This window comes from Mobula hypostoma, chromosome 1 (genome assembly GCF_963921235.1).
Source record: "Mobula hypostoma chromosome 1, sMobHyp1.1, whole genome shotgun sequence".
NCBI classification, from domain to species: domain Eukaryota; kingdom Metazoa; phylum Chordata; class Chondrichthyes; order Myliobatiformes; family Myliobatidae; genus Mobula; species Mobula hypostoma.
In genome coordinates this window covers 41,822,426-41,841,840 of record NC_086097.1, presented here as the reverse complement: position 1 = coordinate 41,841,840, position 19,415 = coordinate 41,822,426, and positions in this window count along the sequence as shown.

Below are 19,415 nucleotides of genomic sequence, written 5' to 3'. Positions count from 1 at the left end.
CTCATCACCAAGCATTTGTTAGCTGCTTTTGTGGAAAAGACCAGAGACCAGTGAGGGATTATGAATAACTTGAGGCAGTGAGGAAGATTGAGGTGAATGCCAAGGGGGTCAGCGATGACTTGGCACGAGACAGTCGGCAGCCGGATTGGTGCGTTTGGCCCCGAGTCAGCATTCTGATCCAGTTTGGCGTGGTTTGGCCCTGGGTGGGCGGCGCTGGGGCCCAGGTCAGCAGTCACTCTTTACGATGTGGTTTCTAAGATTTATCTGACTATTGGACTGTATTTTGGTGTCCTTCAGTTTTTCTGTGTTTTCTCTCTTGTGGTTGACTGGCGAGTTTTTTTGTGTGTGTGGGGGGGGAAGGGTGTTGGGGGATTTGGTGCTACTGCTGCTGTTCTTTTCTTTTTTTTAAGAGAACAGATGGTAATTAATATTTCCAACTCAACTAGGGCATTTTCTACACAACATAATTTCAATGTTTGATAAAATCAGTGTTCTTTTCTGCCAGTGAAAGAGTTAGGGATGTTTTTGTAGAAGATTGTTGATTGTTTTTGTGCCTGTTTTTGCTGCAGGCGGGGGGGGGGTTGGATTTTGGGGCCTGTGAGTTTTTGTTTCTTTTCCTTTTCATGCAGGTTGAGGGTGAGTTGATGTCTTTTCTTTCAACTACACCCATGTATTTAATGGCTATCTGGAGTAGACAGTTATCAGAGTTATATTGTACATGCATACTTTGACAGTAAAATGAACCTTTGAACCTTAGAACCTTTTGCTCTTTCAGGATATGTCCCCTCATATTTGACATTTCCACCTTGAGAAAAAGACTCTGCCTCTCACAACTCTATATACTTCCCATCAGGTCACCACTCAGCCGCTATTGTTCTAGACAGAGCAATCCAGGTTTGACCAATCTCTCCGCATAGCTAATACTAACTAGGCAACATTCTGGAGAACAACTTCTTTCGATAGTGCTGTGACCAGACCTACGCACAATACTCCTAATGTGGTCATCTAAAGTTTCGTACAAGACTTCCCAACTTTTATACTCAACATCCCAACCAATGAAGACAAGCATGCTGTATGTTTTCCTTACCATCCTATCCACTTTCATTGAGAGCAATGGAACTGTGCCTCAAGACCCCTTTGTCCATCAATGCCCTTAAGACTCTTGCCATTTACTATATATTTTCCTCTTGCAAGTGACCTCCCAAAATGGACCATTTCATAACTGTCCAGATTTAATTCCATCTGCCTCTTCTCTACCAAATTTCAAACTGATCTACATCCTGCTGTGCCATTTGACAATCTTTCACACTGTCCGCATATTCACCAATCTTTGTGTCTTCTGCAAATTTACGAATCAGACCACGTCTCATTCAAACCTTATTTTTATCATGGAAAACATAGGTCACAACACTAATCCTTGTGCAGCGAATTTTAGCAAGAGAAACACTTCATCACCACTGCCTCGTACCTTCTATGACCAAAGCACTCTTGGATCCAACTTACTAACTTAACTTGTATACCATGTGATTTAATCATGCAGACTAGCCCAGCATGAAGTACCTTTTCAAATATTTAACTAAAGTGGGCAGGCTGCCATCAGCACAGTGCAAGATTTGAAAAGAGCTTTGGTGCTCTCAGGACTTATTGTCGGGCTGCAATCAGTGGGAGAGGTTGCTTGTTAGTGACGCAGGGCAAGGTTTTAAAAGAGCCCAGGTGCTTTTGGGACTTTTCAGCGGGCTGAATTCAGTGCAAGGGAACATTTGTTGATGACAGTGTGAGATTTAAAAAGAACTTGGGTGCTTTCTGGACTTTTTGGTGGATGCAATCATAATAATCTATTAGGCACTTGGCAGGAGACAGTCAAAAAAAAACGAGGTGTATATAAGCAGAGTGGCTATTGTGTGAGTGAACAGTGTTAGAGTTGTCAGGCTTTGGCTCAACAGGGTTGGGCAAGAACAGGCAGAGGTTGTAAGTAAGTTTTTAGTAAGTTTTTTTTGTTAGTGCATAGTTGGTGAGCTGAGAATGGGTCCAGAGTTAAGGGTATGTTCCCTGTGTGAGATGTAGAAACTTTGGAAGACCCCCAGTCTCCCTGAAAACTACATCTGCATGAGGAGCATTAAGCAGCAGCTCCTTAGAGACTGTGTTAAGGCACTGGAGTTGCAGCTGGATGACCTTTGGCTCATAAAGGGAATAGACAGCTAGTGCAGAGTACACCTGTGGCTGTTCCCCTCAGTAATAGGGATACCACTTTGGATACAGTTGGGAGGGGATGACCTACTGGGGGAAGCCACAGCAATCTGATCTCTGGCATTGAATCTGTCTCTGTGGCTCAGAATGGAAGTGGGTAGAAGAGAAGTTCAGTAATGATAGGGGATTCCATATTCAGAAGCAGACAGCAGATTCTGTAGACAAGAAAGAGACACCTGGATGATATGTTGTCTCCCAGGTACCAGGTTCATTAATGTCTTGGATCAGGTCCACAGTAATCTAAAGGGGAGAGTGAGAGTGAGAACGGAAGTCATGGTGCATATCGGTACTAACAACATAGGTAGGAAAAGAGAATACATCCTGAAGAGACCTCCACAGTAGTAATCTGTAGACTGCTGCCTCTGCCACATACTAGCGAGGGTAAGAATAGGATGATTTGGCAGATGACTGTGTGGCTGTAAAACTGGTGCAGGGAGCAGTGTGTTATTATGTGTGTACATAATAAAGAACTTCCGTTCCTAATGTGAAATGCAGGCGTTTCAGCTGGAACTGGGAAGACGTTGGTGAAATGGGAGTGCGCGAAAAGTGCTGATCTGGAAGCCATGACTGTTAATAAATGTATTAGCATTTAATCTCATGCAAAAGACAAACTTTTGTCTTTTACCAAGAGCAAACATATTGTGTCAGAAGTCAGTGTGAGTTCTAAATACAAAGCGTAAATGAATACCGTGAGCAACTAAAAAAGAGATGCTGGCTCTGACAGAGACCAGCCAGCAAGAGAGCACGCTGTCTCATAGTTCACCACGAGATTTAGGTGAGAGAAGCACGAAAAATTCTGCTATGGATAACCTAAGTCCACCCGTACTCATGCAGTTTACTAGCACTCTATCAGATAACTGGAAAAGCTTCAAATAGCGATTCAATATATATTTAGTGGCCAGTAGAGCCAGAGGGGCTGAGGAAAAACTGAAAATGTCTATTTTTCTACATGTAATTGGTGAAGATGCTATGGACATCTATAGCAGCCTTCAAATTGATGAGACAGCCTTGACATTGGACACTCCAAAGGAAAAATATGAGGAGTATTTTGTCTGAGGTATGCATCACATTTGGAAGATATAAATTATTTTCCTATGAACAGAAACAAGGTGTTTCTGTTACTTAGCTGAGCTTCACACACTGAGTATGCCCTGTGAGTTTGGAGATTTGAAAGACTCACTAGTCAGAGACAAAATAGTTAGTGGAATCCCAGATAATGGGCTCAAAAAAAGCTGTTCCATGAAAAAAAAAGTTTAATGTAGAAAAGGCTGTAGATATGAGTAGGGCAGTGGAGACCACACAATCTCAAACTAAGGAGCTGCACAAAGCAGAAACAACAGTGCCCACTGTGAAAACAGAGGGGTAGAGCACAAGGCATTTCCCAAGGCAACAGCAGATCGGGGATAGCCTCAAACAGTAAATGAAGCAAATGTGGAAGTAGGCACATCCCAAAGAAGTGTCCTGCTTATGGAAAGTTCTTCAATAACTGTGGGAGGAAGAATCATTTTGCAAAGTGCTGCAAAGCTGGGGCAGGCTAAGTGAAAGTGCACACAGGTTGCTGAGGAAATGGAGGAAGTCTTTGCAGAATCTTCATAGACTGCTGGTGTTGGTAAAACGGAGTGGATTGTTCCAGTGACTGTGAATGAGACAGTAATTCCATTCAAGATTGACACTGGAACCCAGGTAAATCTGTTATCCATAGATTTTTACAAGACTCTCAAGGTATCAGAATCAGGTTTATTATCACTGGCATATTTGTTAACTTGATATTTGTTAACTTAACGGTAGCTGTACAGTGTAATACATGATAATGTAGAAAGAAAATAAATAAATAACCAAGTAAATTAATTACAGTAAGTCTATATATGTATATTGATTATATTAAAATAGTGCAAAAACAGAAGTAATATATTAAGAAAATGAAGTGAGGTGGTGTTCATGGGTTAATGTCCTTTTAGTCATTGTATGACAGAGGGGAAGAAGCTGTTTCTGAATCGATGAGTGTGTGCCTTTAGGCTTCTGTACCTCCTTCCTGATGGAAACAATGAGAAGAGGGCATGTGCTGGGTGATGGGAGTCCTTAATAATGGGCATTGACTTTGTGATGCACTGCTCGTTGAAGATGTTTTGGATACTACAGAGGCTAGTACCCAAGATGGAGCTGACTAATTCTACAACTTTCTGTAGCTTCTTTCGGTCCTGTGCCGTAGCGTTGCCCCACCTCAAACCAGACAGTGATGCAGCCTGTCAGAATGCTCTCCACAATACATCTCGAGGTTTTCAAGTGTTTTTGTTGACAAACCAAATCTCTTCAAACTCCTAATGAAATATAGCCACTGTCTTGCCTTCCTTATAGCTGCATCGGTATGTTGGGACCAGGTTAGATCCTCAGAGATCTTGATACCCAGGAACCTGAAACTGCTCACTCTCTCCACTTCTGATCCCTCTACGAGAATTGGTTCAAGTTCCCTCATCTTGCCCTTCCTGAAGTCCACAGTCAGCTCTTTTGTCTTACTGACATTGAGTGCCAGATTGTTGCTGCAACACCACACCACTAGCTGGTATACCTTGTCTCTGTATGCCCCCTCGTCTCCATTGCTGCTTTAGTCTACCAGCAATGGTTGTATCATCAGCAAATTTATAGATGGCATGTGAGCTATACCTAGCCACACAGTCATGGGTATAAAGGGAATAGAGCAGGGGGTTAAGCATACACCCCTGAGGTGCACCAGTGTTGGTCATCAGCCAGGATGAGATATGATCACCATTCTGTGCAGATTGTGGTCTTCTGGTTAGGAAGTTGATGATCCAATTGTAGAAGGGGGTACAGAAGCCCTGTTGCTTATTGATCAGGTCTGTGGGAATGATGGTGTTAAATGCTGAGCTATAGTCAACAAGCAGCATTCCGACATAGGTGTTTGTATTGTCCAGATGATCTAAGGCCATGTGCAGACCCATTAAGATTGTGTTTGCTGTAGACCTATTATGGTGATAGGCAAATTGCAGTGGGTCCAAGAAGGTATGGACAAGGAAACACAGGAGAACCTACAGGACTGCTTTGAATTGGGGGTCTGGACTGTATTCAGGGATTCAGTCTGGATGAGTACGTCACAGTTGTTACTGATTTCATTGAAACGTGTGGATGAGTGTGTGCCTATGAAAACTTGCTTCGCATTCCCAAGCCAAAAGCCATTGATGACCAGGAAGTACGTCGTCTGCTGATGGCTAGATCTGTGGCATTTTCGTCTGGTGACCCGAGTCTGTGCAAGAAAACCAGGTATGATGTGCGGAGAAACAATTCCGAGCAGGGTTGGAGGCGACATTGAATCCACATCAACTCTGGAAGGTTTGCAAGATAATACTTCCTACAAAGTGAAACCCAATAGCATGAATGGCAGCAGTGCTTCATTACTAGGTGCAGTCTCTGCCTACACTCAGGGAGCAGAAATACAGCCAGGTGATCAGACAAATCCAAAGTGAAGGCATGGAATAGCACAGTAAACATTCTTGATGGTAGTGTCACAGTGTGTTGTTTCCTCTGGTATTACAAGTGACTTGTTAATGGTAACTATTTAGTGACTTTTTCAGGCTGGCCTGGTTAAAATCCCCCAAAATGATGGTGAATGTGTCAGGGTGTGCTGTTTCATTCACGTTGATCCCATTGCTCAGATCATCTAGAGCCTGTCTAGAGCCGTAAAGAGAAAGAATTAAAAGTGACGGGCTATACTGGAAAGAACGTACCAGTAAAAGAGGGCTGTATAGTGACCTTCAAGCACAAGGGACAGCACCTAAAGGCATAACTACTGGTTGTAGAAAAGAAAGTACAGCCACTATTAAGTCTGAGTGCATGTGAAAAGCTCAACTTGTTGGAAAGAGTTTTTGTAGTGGCTTCACAGATGAAATATGACTACACTTCACTCATAGAAGAATATACACATGTCTTTGAGGGGCGCGGATGCTTACCTGGTGTACACAAAATCCATATAGATGTGACAGTAGCTCCTGGTGTCTATGCATGCAGGAAAGTTCTGTTTCCACTTAGAGGCAAACTTAAACAAGAACTAGCACACATGGAATGGATGAATGCCATACAGAAAATTGAAGAACCAGCAGACTAGGTGAGCTCACTGGTCATTTTGCAAAAGATAAATAGAGCTTACGGATATGTCTAGACCCAAGAGATGTCGATAAAGCCATCAAAAAAGAACATTTTTAAATTGCCTACATGGGAGGAGATCATGTCCAGTATGTAGGTGCCGAGTGGTTTAGCAAGCTCGAGGCATTGTTTGGGTTTTGGCGGATGAAGCTTGATGAGGCAAGCTTGAGACTGTATACTTTTCTCCACACCAGATGGCAGATATTGCTTTCTTCGGCTATCATATGGGATTCCGTCCACACCAGGAATCTACCATACCTAGTGTTGAGACCATAATGGGTGACATCTTTGCCTGGGGGTCCACCAAGGATGAACATGATGCACAACTGAGACAGGTGCTTGACATGACTCAAAATATCAATTTGAAATTAAATTAGATTAGATTATGAGGACACTCAGTCCTCGTTTATTGTCATTTAGAAATGTATGCATTAAGAAATGATACAATGTTCCTCCAGAGTGATATCACAAAAAAAACAGGACAAACCAAAGACTAACACTGACAAGACCACATAATTATAACATATAATTACAGCAGTAGAAAGCAATAATTTGATAAAGAGCAGACCATGGGCAAGGTAAAAAAAAGTCTCAAAGTTCTTATCGACTCCTGATAGTCCCAATAGCAGGCGGCAAAAGGGAGAAACTCTCCCTGCCATAAACCTCCAGGTGCCGACAACTGCCGATGCATTGGAAGCACCCGACCACAGCCGACTCAGAGTCCACCCAAAAAATTCGAGTCTCTGACCAGCCCCTCCGATACAGCCTCCCGAGCACCATCCTCTGCCGAACACTTCAACCCCACCCCGGCCACCTAGCAACAAGCAAAGCCGAGGACTCGGGGCCTTCTCCTCTGGAGATTCTGGATCACACAGTAGCAGCAGCAGCGAAGAAGGCATTTCCGAAGTTTCTCCAGATGTTCCTCCATGTCTGATCTCATGTCTGTCTCCATCAAATCAGGATTGTGCACGGCACCCTACTTGACAGATAACAGATATCATTCACTGGAGTGGCTGCTGCGCACTGTGTCTTCTCTTAAATAAAGAGACATGTGAGTTTGGTGTTAAGACACTGACTTTTATTATATTGGAAAAGGGAGTGAAGCCTGACCGAAGAAATATGCCAGCCATTGAAAACATGGAGAGGCCCCAAAACAAGGAAGAGGTGAGATATTTCTTGAGGATGGTGGCTTACCTGGCTAAGTTCATCCCTTGACTGTCAGCACTAACTGCTGTAGGTCACTCCTTAAGCAGAAAAATGAGTGGATTTGGTCTCACGAGCTAGAAGAGTGTTTCCAGAGGGTGAAAAGAATGCTAACTGAAGTGCCCATGCTGAAGTTTTATGATCCGGAAGGCTGTACGAGGATCTTGGCTGATAGGTCCTGGAGCAGTACTACTGAAGCAGCATGATAACATGGTAACCTGTGGTCTACGCATCAAGGGCTTTAACAAGTGCGGAAGCCAACTATGCACAGATAGCAAAAGAGCTTCTCTCCAGCACATTTGCATGTGAAAGGTTCAATCCGCACATCTATGGACAAGCTTTTGAAGTGGAGACAGACTATAAACCACTGGTCTCAATTATGTACAAATCTTTGAATGAGGATACAGGGCATGTTGATAAGACTGCAAAAATATGACGTGAAAGTAATCTACGTGAAAATGATCTAGGTACTGGGAAAATATACAATTTCTGCTGATACATTGTCTTGAGCAGTCAACAAGAGGAGAAAAAAAAATTACCAAGAGATTAATGCGGATATATGGGCCTATGTTGACATGATTGTCACCTCCATTCCAGTATCTCCCGATAGGACAGAGAAGATTAGGACAGCAGCAGGGACAGATGAAACAATGAAAGTACTTGAACAGACAGTAGAGAAAGGATGGCCAACAACTAAGAATGACTGTCCCTGCTGCATTTGGAACTATTGGGCATGCAGAGCTGTACTGTCAGTAGTGGAAGATATGGTCTTCAAAGGGAACTGGTTTGTGATTCTACTGTTGCTGTGTAAGGAAATTCTCCAGAAGCCACATGAAGGGCATCTTGGCGAAGAAAAAATGTAAATGAAGAGCTCGTGAAGAGATGTACTGGCCAAGAATGAACCAGGACATCAGCCAGACCACTGTTTCATGTGAGATCCGTCTTGCCTACAGACCAAAGCAGTAAGCAGAAACCCTTACACCACAACTTGTACCAGATAGGCCGTACTTCAAAGTTGGAGTGGATTTGTTTGATTGTAATGGGAAAAGTCATACTGTTGTAACAACTACTTTTGCAATTACCCTGAGGTTGCAACTCTGCAATCAACATGCAGCAAAGCAGTCATCACCTTCCAGAAAGTTGTGTTTGTGAGGCATGGGGCTTCATGTGAAGTAGTATTAGACAACGGTCCACAATTTGAGTCATTTGCCAATGATTGGGTGTTTCAACGCATAACTTCAAGCCACATCACCCAAAATCTAATAGCCTCACGGAGAGTTTGGTCAAGAGGGTGAAGGGTCTCATGAAGAAAGGGTAACATGGATGAGAGGACTTCCACAAAATTCTGTTGATTTACAGAAGTGCACTAAATTCTGATGGATCGATGCATAAGCACTACCCTTCCAGTGCACAAAAACCTGTAGACATATAAAGGAGCACACAAGGTCAAATTGGCTAAAGAGAAAGGGAAAGAAAAACAGAAACAGTGAAAAGACTGTGAAAAACCTACCAGTCCTGAAGCATGGAGATCAAGTGCGAATCCAAGATCGTGATTCTGGCACATGGCCCATGCAAGGATATAGAACATAGAACAGTACAGCACAGTACAGGCCCTTCCGCCCATAATGTTGTGCTGACCGTTAAACCCTGCCTCCCATATAACCCCCCACCTTAAATTCCTCCATATACCTGTTGAGTAATCCTTTAAACTTCACTAGTGTATCTGCCTCCACCACTGACTCAGGCAGTGCAATCCACACACCAACCACTCTCTGAGTAAAAAAACCTTCCTCTAATATCCCCCTTGAACTTCCCAACCCTTACGTTAAAGCCATGTCCTCTTGTATTGAGCAGTGGTGCCCTGGGGAAGAGGTGCTGGCTGTCCACTCTATCTATTCCTCTTAGTAGCTTGTATACCTCTATCATGTCTCATCTCATCCTCCTTCTCTCCAGAGAGTAAAGCCCTAGCTCCCTTAATCTCTGATCATAATGCATACTCTCTAAACCAGGCAGCATCCTGGTAAATCTCCTCTGTATCCTTTCCAATGCTTCCATATCCTTTCTATAGTGAGGTGACCAGAAATGGACACAGTACTCCAAGTGTGGCCTAACCAGAGTTTTATAGAGCTGCATCATTACCACACCACTCTTAAACTCTATCCCTCGACTTATGAAAGCTAACACTCCATAAACTTTCTTAACAGCCCTATCTACCTGTGAGGCAACTTTCAGGGATCTGTGGACATGTACCCCCAGATCCCTCTGCTCCTCCACACTACCAAGCATCCTGCCATTTACTTCGTACTCTGCCTTGGAGTTTGTCCTTCCAAAGTGTACCACCTCACACTTCCCCGGGTTGAACTCCATCTGCCACTTCTTAGCCCACTTCTGCATCCTATCAATGTCTCTCTGCAATCTTCGACAATCCTCCACACTATCCACAACACCACTAACCTTTGTGTCATCTGCAAACTTGCCACTCACCCTTCTACCCCCACATCCAGGTCATCAATAAAAATCACAAAAAGTAGAGGTCCCAGAACCGATCCTTGTGGGACACCACTAGTCACAACCCTTCAATCCGAATGTACTCCCTCCAGCATGACCCACTGATTTCTGCAGGCAAGCTAATTCTGAATCAACTTGGCCAAACTTCCCTGGATCCCATGCCTTCTGACTTTCTGAATAAGCCTACCATGTGGAACCTTGTCAAATGCCTTACTAAAATCCATGTAGATCACATCAACTGCACTACCCTCATCTATATGCCTGGTCACCTCATCAAAGAACTCTATCAGGCTTGTTAGACACGATCTGCCCTTCACAAAGCCATGCTGACAGTCCCTGATCAGACCATGATTCTCTAAATGCCCGTAGATTCTATCTCCAAGAATCTTTTCCAACAACTTTCCCACCACAGACGTAAGGCTCACTGGTCTATAATTACCCGAACTATCCCAACTACCTTTTTTGAACAAGGGGCAACATTCGCCTACATCCAATCCTCCGGTACCATTCCCGTGGACAACAAGGACATAAAGATCCTAGCCAGATGCTCAGCAATCTCTTCCCTAGCCTCGTGGAGCAGCCTGGGGAATATTCCGTCAGGCCCCGGGGACTTAGCCGTCCTAACGTATTTTAACAACTCCAAAACCTCCTCTCCCTTAATATCAACATGCTCCAGAACATCAACCTCACTCATATTGTCCTGCCCATCATCAAGTTCCCTCTCATTGGTGAATACCGAAGAGAAGTATTCATTGAGGACCTCGCTCACTTCCACAGCCTCCAGGCACATCTTCCCATCTTTATCTCTAATCGGTCCTATCTCCACTCCCGTCATCCTTTTGTTCTTCACATAATTGAAGATTGCCTTGGGATTTTCCTTCACCTTACTCGCCAAGGCCCTCTCATGCCCCCTTCTTGCTCTTCTCAGCCCCTTCTTAAGCTCCTTTCTTGCTACCCTCTATTCCTCAATAGACCCATCTGATCCTTGTTTCCTAAACCTCATGTATGCTGCCTTCTTCCACCTGACTAGATTCTCCACCTCACTTGTCACCCATGGTTCCTTCACTTTACCATTCTTTATCTTCCTTATCAGGACAAATTTATCCTGTAAGAGATCCCTAAACATTGACCACATGTCCATAGTACATTTCCATGCAGAAACATCATCTCAATTCACACTTGCAAGTTCTAGCCATATAGCCTCATAATTTGCCCTTCCCCAATTAAAAATTTTCCTGTCCTCTCTGATTCTATCCTTTTCCACGATAATGGTAAAGGCCAGGGAGTGGTGGTCACTGTCCCCCAGATGCTCACCCACTGAGAGATCTGTGACCTGACCCGGTTCGTTACCTCATACTAGACCTAGTATGGCATTTCCCCCTAGTCGGCCTGTTAACATACTGTGACAAGAATCCGTCCTGGACACACTTAACAAACTCTGCCCCATCTAAACCATTGAAACGAATCAGGTGTCAATCAATATTAGGGAAGTTAAAGTCACCCATGATAACAACCCTGTTATTTTTGCACCTTTCCATAATCTGTCTTCCAATCTGCTCCTCGGTATCTCTGTTGCTACCAGGGGGCCTATAGAATACTCCCAATAGAGTAACTGTTCCCTTCTTGTTCCTGACTTCCACCCATACTGACTCAAAAGAGGATCCTGCTACGTTACCCACCCTTTCTGTAGCTGTAATAATATCCCTGACCAGTAATGCCACCCCTCCTCCCCTTTTTCCGTCTTCTCTATCCCTTTTAAGCACTGAAATCCAGGAATATTGAGAATCCTTTCCTACTCTAGTGCCAACCAAGTGGAATATGTGAACTTCACATTCCTACCAGATCCATATAGAGTGAGGGACACATCTGAAATGTGGATCTACAACCACAAGCTCCAACCCAGTGTAACAGGGGACCAAAATTTAAAGAGGTAATAAATACAGGACTGAAATTGTTATATTTAAATATATGCAATATGGGGAAGTAGATGAATGATTTTCCCTTAAGGAAACCATGCTGACTTTATCCTATCTTGTCCTGTGTCATCAAGTACTCCATCACTTCGTCCTTAACAATTGACTCTAACAGCTAAATTGGAAACTGTTGCAATAGTCATGGGTGATTTCAACATGCAGGTAGATTGGACACGTCTTGTTGGTGCTCGATGTAAAGAGAGGGAATTTGTAGAATGCATACGAGACAGCTTTTCAGAGCAGCTTGTGGTTGAGCCCACTAGACGAATAGTAGTTCTGGATTGGGTGCAATGTAATGACTCCAATTTGATTAGGGAGCTTAAGTAAAGGAAATTTTAGGAGGCAGTGATTTAGGAATTAATTGAAGGCATATGATAAAATAGGCCAAAGTCAGCATGGTTTCCTTCAGGGGAAATCTAGCCAAAAAATTTGTTGGAATTCTTTGAGGAAATAGCAGGCAGGATAGAAAATTGAAAGTCAGTAGATGTTGTTTATTAGTAGTTTCAGAAGGCCTTTGACAAGGTGTTGCACATGAGAGTGCTTATCAAGTTAAGAGCCCATGGTATTACACGAAAGATACTTACATGGATAGACAATAGACAATAGGTGCAGGAGTAGGCCATTCGGCCCTTCGAGCCAGCACTGCCATCCTCTGTGATCATGGTTGATCATCAACAATCAGTACCCCGTTCCTGCCTTCTCCCCCTATCCCTTGACTCCACTATCTTTGAGAGCTCTATCTAACTCTTTCTTGAAAGCATCCAGAGAATTGGCCTCCACTGCCTTCTGAGGCAGAGCATTCCACAGGTCCACAACTCTCTGGTTGAAAAAGTTTTTCCTCAACTCCGTTCTAAATGGCCTACCCCTTATTCTTAAACTGTGGCCTCTGGTTCTGGACTCCCCCAACATTGGGAACATGTTTCCTGCCTCTAGCGTGTCCAATCCCTTAATCTTATATGTTTCAATCAGATCCCCTCTCGTCCTTCTAAGTTCCAGTGTATACAAGCCCAGTTGCTCCAATCTTTCAACATATGACAGTCCTGCCATCCCGGGAATTAACCTCCTGAATCTACACTGCACTCCCTCAATAGCAAGAATGTCCTTCCTCAAATTTGGTGACCAAATCTGCACACAATACTCCAGGTGTGGTCTCATCAGGGCCCTGTACAACTGCAGAAGGACCTCTTTGCTCCTATACTCAACTCCCCTTGTTATGAAAGCCAACATACCATTAGCTTTCTTTACTGCCTGCTGTACTTGCATGCTTACTTTCAGTGACTGATGAACAAGGACACCTAGATCTCGTTGTACTTCCCCTTTTCCTAACTTGACACCATTCAGATAGTAATCTGCCTTCCTGTTCTTGCCACCAAAGTGAGTAACCTCACATTTATCCACATTAAACTGCATCTGCCATGCATCTGCCCACTCACCCAACCTGTCCAAGTCAGCCTGCATTCTCATAACATCCTCCTTACGTTTCACACTGCCACCCAACTTTGTGTCATCGGCAAATTTGCTAATGTTACTTTTAATCCCTTCATCTAAATCATTAATATATATTGTAAACAGCTGTGATCCCAGCAGTGAGCCTTACGGTACCCCACTAGTCACCGCCTGCCATTCTGAAAGGGACCCATTAATCCCTACTCTTTGTTTGCTGTTTGCCAACCAATTTTCTATCCATGTCAGTACCCTACCCCCAATACCATGTGCTCCAATTTTGCCCACTAATCTCATATGTGGGACCTTATTAAAGGCTTTTTGAAAGTCCAGGTACACTACATTCACTGGCTCTCCCTTGTCCATTTTCGTCATTACATTCTCAAAAAATTCCAGAAGATTAGTCAAGCATGATTTCCCCTTCATAAAACCATGCTGACTCGGACCGATCCTGTTACTGCTATCCAAATATGCCTCTATTTCATCTTTTATAATTGACTCCAGCATCTTCCCCACTACTGATGTCAGGTTAACTGGTTTATAATTCCCTGTTTTCTCTCTCCCTCCTTTCTTAGAAAGTGGGATAACGTTAGTATTCTCCAATGCATAGGAACTGATCCTGAATTTATAGAACATTGGAAAATGATTACCAATGCATCCACGATTTCTAGAACCACCTCCTTAAGTACCCTGGGATGCAAACTATCAAGCCCTGGGGATTTATCAGCCTTCAGTCCCATCAGTCTATCCAACCCCATTTTCTGCCCAATGTGAAGTTCCTTCAGTTCCTCCATTACCCTATGTCCTCTGGCCACTATTACATCTGGGAGATTGTTTGTGTCTTCCCTGGTGAAGACAAATCCAAAGTACCTGTTCAACTCATCTGCCATTTCTTTGTTCCCCATAATAAATTCATCCGTTTCTGTCTTCAAGGGCCCAACTTTGGTCTTAACTAATTTTTTTCCTCTTCACATACCTAAAGAAACTTTTACTATCCTCCTTTATATTCTTGGCTAGCTTACCTTCGTACCTCATCTTTTCTCCCCATATTGCCTTTTTAGTTATCTTTTGTTGCTCTTTTAAAGTTTCCCAATCCTCTGGCTTCCAGCTCATCTTTGCTATGTTATACTTCTCTTTTATTTTTATATTGTCCTTGACTTCCCTTGTCAGCAACAGTCGCCCCTTACTCCCCTTAGAATCTTTCTTCCTCTTTGGAATGAACTGATCCTGTACCTTCTGTATTATTCACAGAAATACCTGCCATTGTTGTTCCACTGTCATCCCTGCTAGGGTACCTTTCCAGTCAGCTTTGGCCAGCTTCTCCCTCATGGCTCCATTGTCCTCTTTGTTCAACTGTAATACTGACACTTTCGATTTTCCTTTCTCCCTCTCAAATTGTAGTTTAAAACTTATATTATGGTCACTACCTCCTGATGGGTCCTTTACCTCGAGTTCCCTTATCAAATCCGGTTCATTACACAACACTAGATCCAGAATTGCCTTCTCCCTGGTAGGTTCCAGTACAAGCTGTTCTAAGAATCTATTTTGGAGGCACTCCACAAACTCCCTGTCTTGGGGTCCAGTACCAACCTGATTTTCCCAGTCTACCTGCATGTTCAAATCACCCGTAACAACTGTAGCATTACCTTTGCGACATGCCAATTTTAACTCTTGATTCAACTTGCACCCTATATGCAGGCTATTGTTTGGGGTCCTGTAGATAACTCCCATTAGGGTCTTTTTGCCCTTACAATTTCTCAGTTCTATCCATACTGACTCTACATCTCCTGATCCTATGTCACCCCTTGCAAGGGACTGAATTTCATTGCTCACCAACAGAGCCACCCCACCCCCTCTGCCCACCTGTCTGTCCTTCCGATAGGGCGTATATATCCTTGAATATTCATTTCCCAGCCCTGGTCCTTTTGCAGCCATGTCTCTGTTATTCCTACAACATCATACTTGCCAATTTCCAACTGAGCCTCAAGCTCATCCACTTTATTTCTTATACTTCGTGCATTCATATAGAATACTTTTAATCCATTACTCCCCTCACCTTTCACATCGATTCCCATTGCACGTAGCCATGCTCTCTGATCCCTTCCTGAGCTTCCTGCCCTGTTAATTCTGTTGTCTTTTTAAACTTTTCTTATTCTCTCTTTCTCTTTAACTCCATTCTTTTATTCCAGTTCGTCTCCTCCCCACCCCCCACTACTTAGTTTAAACACACCTGTGTAGCAGTGGCAAAACTGCCTGCCAGAACCTGGTCCCCCGCCTGTTAAGGTGCAACCCGTGCCTTTTGTACAATTCATCCTTGCCCCAAAAGAGATCCCAGTGGTCTAAGAATCTAAATCCCTGCTCCCCGCACCAGCTCCTCAGCCATACATTCAGATCCCCTATATCCCTGTTCCTGCCCTCTCCAGCATGAGGAACTGGAAGCAAACCAGAGATAACCACCCTGGAGGTCCTGCTTTTCAGCCTTCTTCTGAATTCTCTGAAGTCACGCTGCAGAATTTCTTTCCTCATCCTCCCGAAGTCATTTGTGCCGATATGCACCACCACCTCCGGTTGCACCTTCACCCTTGAGGATGCCCTACAATCGGTCCGTGACGTCCTTGATCCTGGCACCAGGGAGGCAACACACCATCCTTAAATCCTGCCTGTTGCCGTAGAAACCCCTATCTATACCTCTCACTATGGGGTCCCCTACTACCATGGCTCTGCCTGACTTCTGTCTCCTCGGCTTTGTTTCAGCGCCAATTTTTGGCTCACGGACCTGTCCGCCTCTCAGACTGGCAGTGTCTTCTGTCCCAGCAGCTTCCAAGAGGGTGAACCTGTTTTCAAGAGGTACACCCCACAGGGTCTCCCGTACTCCAAGCATCAATCCCTTCCTCATCGTCGCAAACCCCCCCCCCCCCGCCTTCCGGTATCTTTGATGTAATGATCTCGCTGTAGGTCCTATCCAGAAGACTCTCGTTTGCCCAGGTGAACCTGAGGTCATCCAGTTGCTTCTCCAGTGCCCCAACACGGTCCTTCAGGAGCTGAGCTTGGATACACTTTTCACAGTTGTAGCAGCCAGAGGCACCATCAGCGTCCCTGACCTCCCAGATCATGCAAGCAGCACACTGAATCAGTTGACCTGTCATTTCTTCACCACCTCTCACCCTCTCCAACTGTGGCGTAGTCTCCTCCCTCAGCCTCCTTGCCGAAGACTCTCGAGCCAAAGACTTGCACTTTTCTCACAAGGCTGCTCCCCTAAAGCAACTTTGCTTATATTGGCTGATAAATTGACTAATTCCTTTCACTTGCTGCACTTCTGCTGACCTTGAAAGTATGTGTTGCAGGCTGGTCCTGACCGGTTTTAAAATCAACTACTTCTGAAAACAACAGAAAAAACAGAAGTTCAGCTGACTGGCTAGAGGCAAAAAGTGGGAATAATGGGAAACTTTTGCATTCTGCAGGGGTCAGTGTTGGGATTGCTTCTTTTTAGGTTATATTTCAATGATTTGGATGATGGAATTGATGACTTTGAGGCCAACTTTACAGACAATATGAAGATAGGCAGAGGGACAGGAAGTGCAAAGGAAGCAGGGTGTCAGCAGAAGGACTTAGACAGATTAGGAGAATGAGCAAAGAGGTGGCAGATGGAATACAATCTTGGGAAGTGTATGGGCAAGCACTCGGGCAGAAGAAATAAAAACTAGATTATTTGCTCTAAGGTGAGAAAATTCAAAACCAGAGGTGCAAAATGACTTGAGTTTAATTGTGGAGGATTCCCTGAATGTTGACCTGCATACTTAGTCAGTGGTAAGGAAGACAAATGCAATTTTAGCATTCATTTCAAGAGTTCTAGAATACAACAGCAAGGATGTAATGCTGAGACTTTATAAGGCATTGGTCAGACTGCAATAGAGTACTGGAGGAACAACACCTTATATTCTGTCTCAGTAGCCTCCAACCTGATGGCATGAACATTAATTTCTCTAACTTCCGTTAATGCCCCTCCTCCCCTTCTTACCCCATCCCTCCTATTTATTTATTTTTTTCTTCCTCTTCTCTCTTTTTTTCTCACAATAACTCCTTGCCTGTTCTCCATCTTCCTCTGATGCTCCCCTCCCGTTTTCTTTTTTTCTAAGGCCATCTGTCCTATGATACTCCCCATTCTCCAGCCTTTTATCCCTTTTGCCAATCAACTTCCCAGCTCTTAGCTTCGTCCCTCCCCCTCCTGTCTTTTCCTATCATTTCGGGTCTCCCCCTCCCCCTCCCACTTTCAAATCTCTTGCTATCTCTTTTTTCCGTTAGTCCTGACGAAGGGTCTCAACCCGAAACGTCAACTGTACTTCTTCCTATTGATGCTGCCTGGCCTGCTGCATTCCACCAGCATTTTGTGTGTGTTGCTTGAATTTTCAGCATCTGCAGGTTTTTTTGTGTTTATGATACTACAGTATTGTTAACAGTTTTGGATCCCTTCACTAAAAGAACATATGTTGACATTGGAGAAGGTTCAGAGGATATTCAGGAGAATACCTTTGTTAACCTTCTTAAACAAAGAAATAACATTGGTTATTTTCCAGTCTTCCAGTGCCTAACCTATAGGTAGAGAAATGGGGATCCACAGTAATCTCCTCTTTCACCTTCCTCAGTGTACTGAGCTAGATACCAGCAGGTACTTGCGAGTTTTCTCCTTAATGTTTCTCAATACACGTGATGCCTCCACCCTTAATATCAACATGGCCCAGAATCTCAACTCATCCTCCTTAATCTCATCATCATCAATGTCCTTCTCCATGGTCGGTAATGATGTGAAGTACTAACTGAGGGCTTCATTTACTTCCTCTGACTCCATACATAACCTCCCTCTATTGTCTTTGAAACGAACCACCCTTTTCCAATCTGCTCTCTTGCTCTACCTGAAATGCGTTGGGAATCTCTGTAATCCTGCTTGCCAGGCTTAAAATCCTTTCATTAGTTGCCAGTGTCCCAAACCCAAATGTAGGGCCAGTTAATTGTTGTTTGAAATTACTCCTGTCCAGATCAATTTGCTTTGGTCTTTCATCTCCATAAGAGTATTTCAGGCAAGCATATTATGTAAAATAACATCAACAGACTGAAACCAAGGATTCGGGGTTTGTGCTCAGTCTTCCATTTGTATCCATCCTGAATATGGAGAAGAGGATTCATTACATTGCACCTTGTCCAGATCTTTGAAGGAATCATCCAATTAATCACATTCACAGGCTGTTTCCTCATAATTGCTAAGTTTTCCTTTTCATGCATATAATGAACGTGCTTTTAAGCATTTCTCTTTTGTGTATTGCATTTGTATTAAAGCAATTTACTATATAGAAACCTTCCCTGACAGTTCACTCTCGGGACTTCCGGTAGAGCTCATGGAGTGAAGTCGTGTTCTTGACTTGCTCCATTACCTCTGAGTTTTTTTCTTATGATCAGCTATATTTTAACTAACCATTAAGGCATCGACTTTTACAATACTTTGAAACAAATTGGGCTCTTCGATAATCGGATGTTTTTAAGGTCTGCTATGTCTAAGAATGGAAAAAATGGGAAAGACGGCAAACCTCCAGTTAGACCGAAAGGTACCGATCTCCCCCCCGACTGAACCACCTTTGACTCTGAAAGCTATATCGGATCTAACTCAAAGGGAAATTTCAACCTCTATTACGGAACTGATTCGTTCGGAAATTTCAATTAATTTCCAGAAAATTGCCGATTCAATCGATAAAGTACAATTATCTATTACGGAACATCAGTCGGCTATATCTAATCTTCAAAAATCCACGCAATAAAATGAACTCAAGATGGGGAAAATTGAAGAAACAATTACTATAATGAAGAAAAACTTGACTTTCTGACCTTTAAAAACTC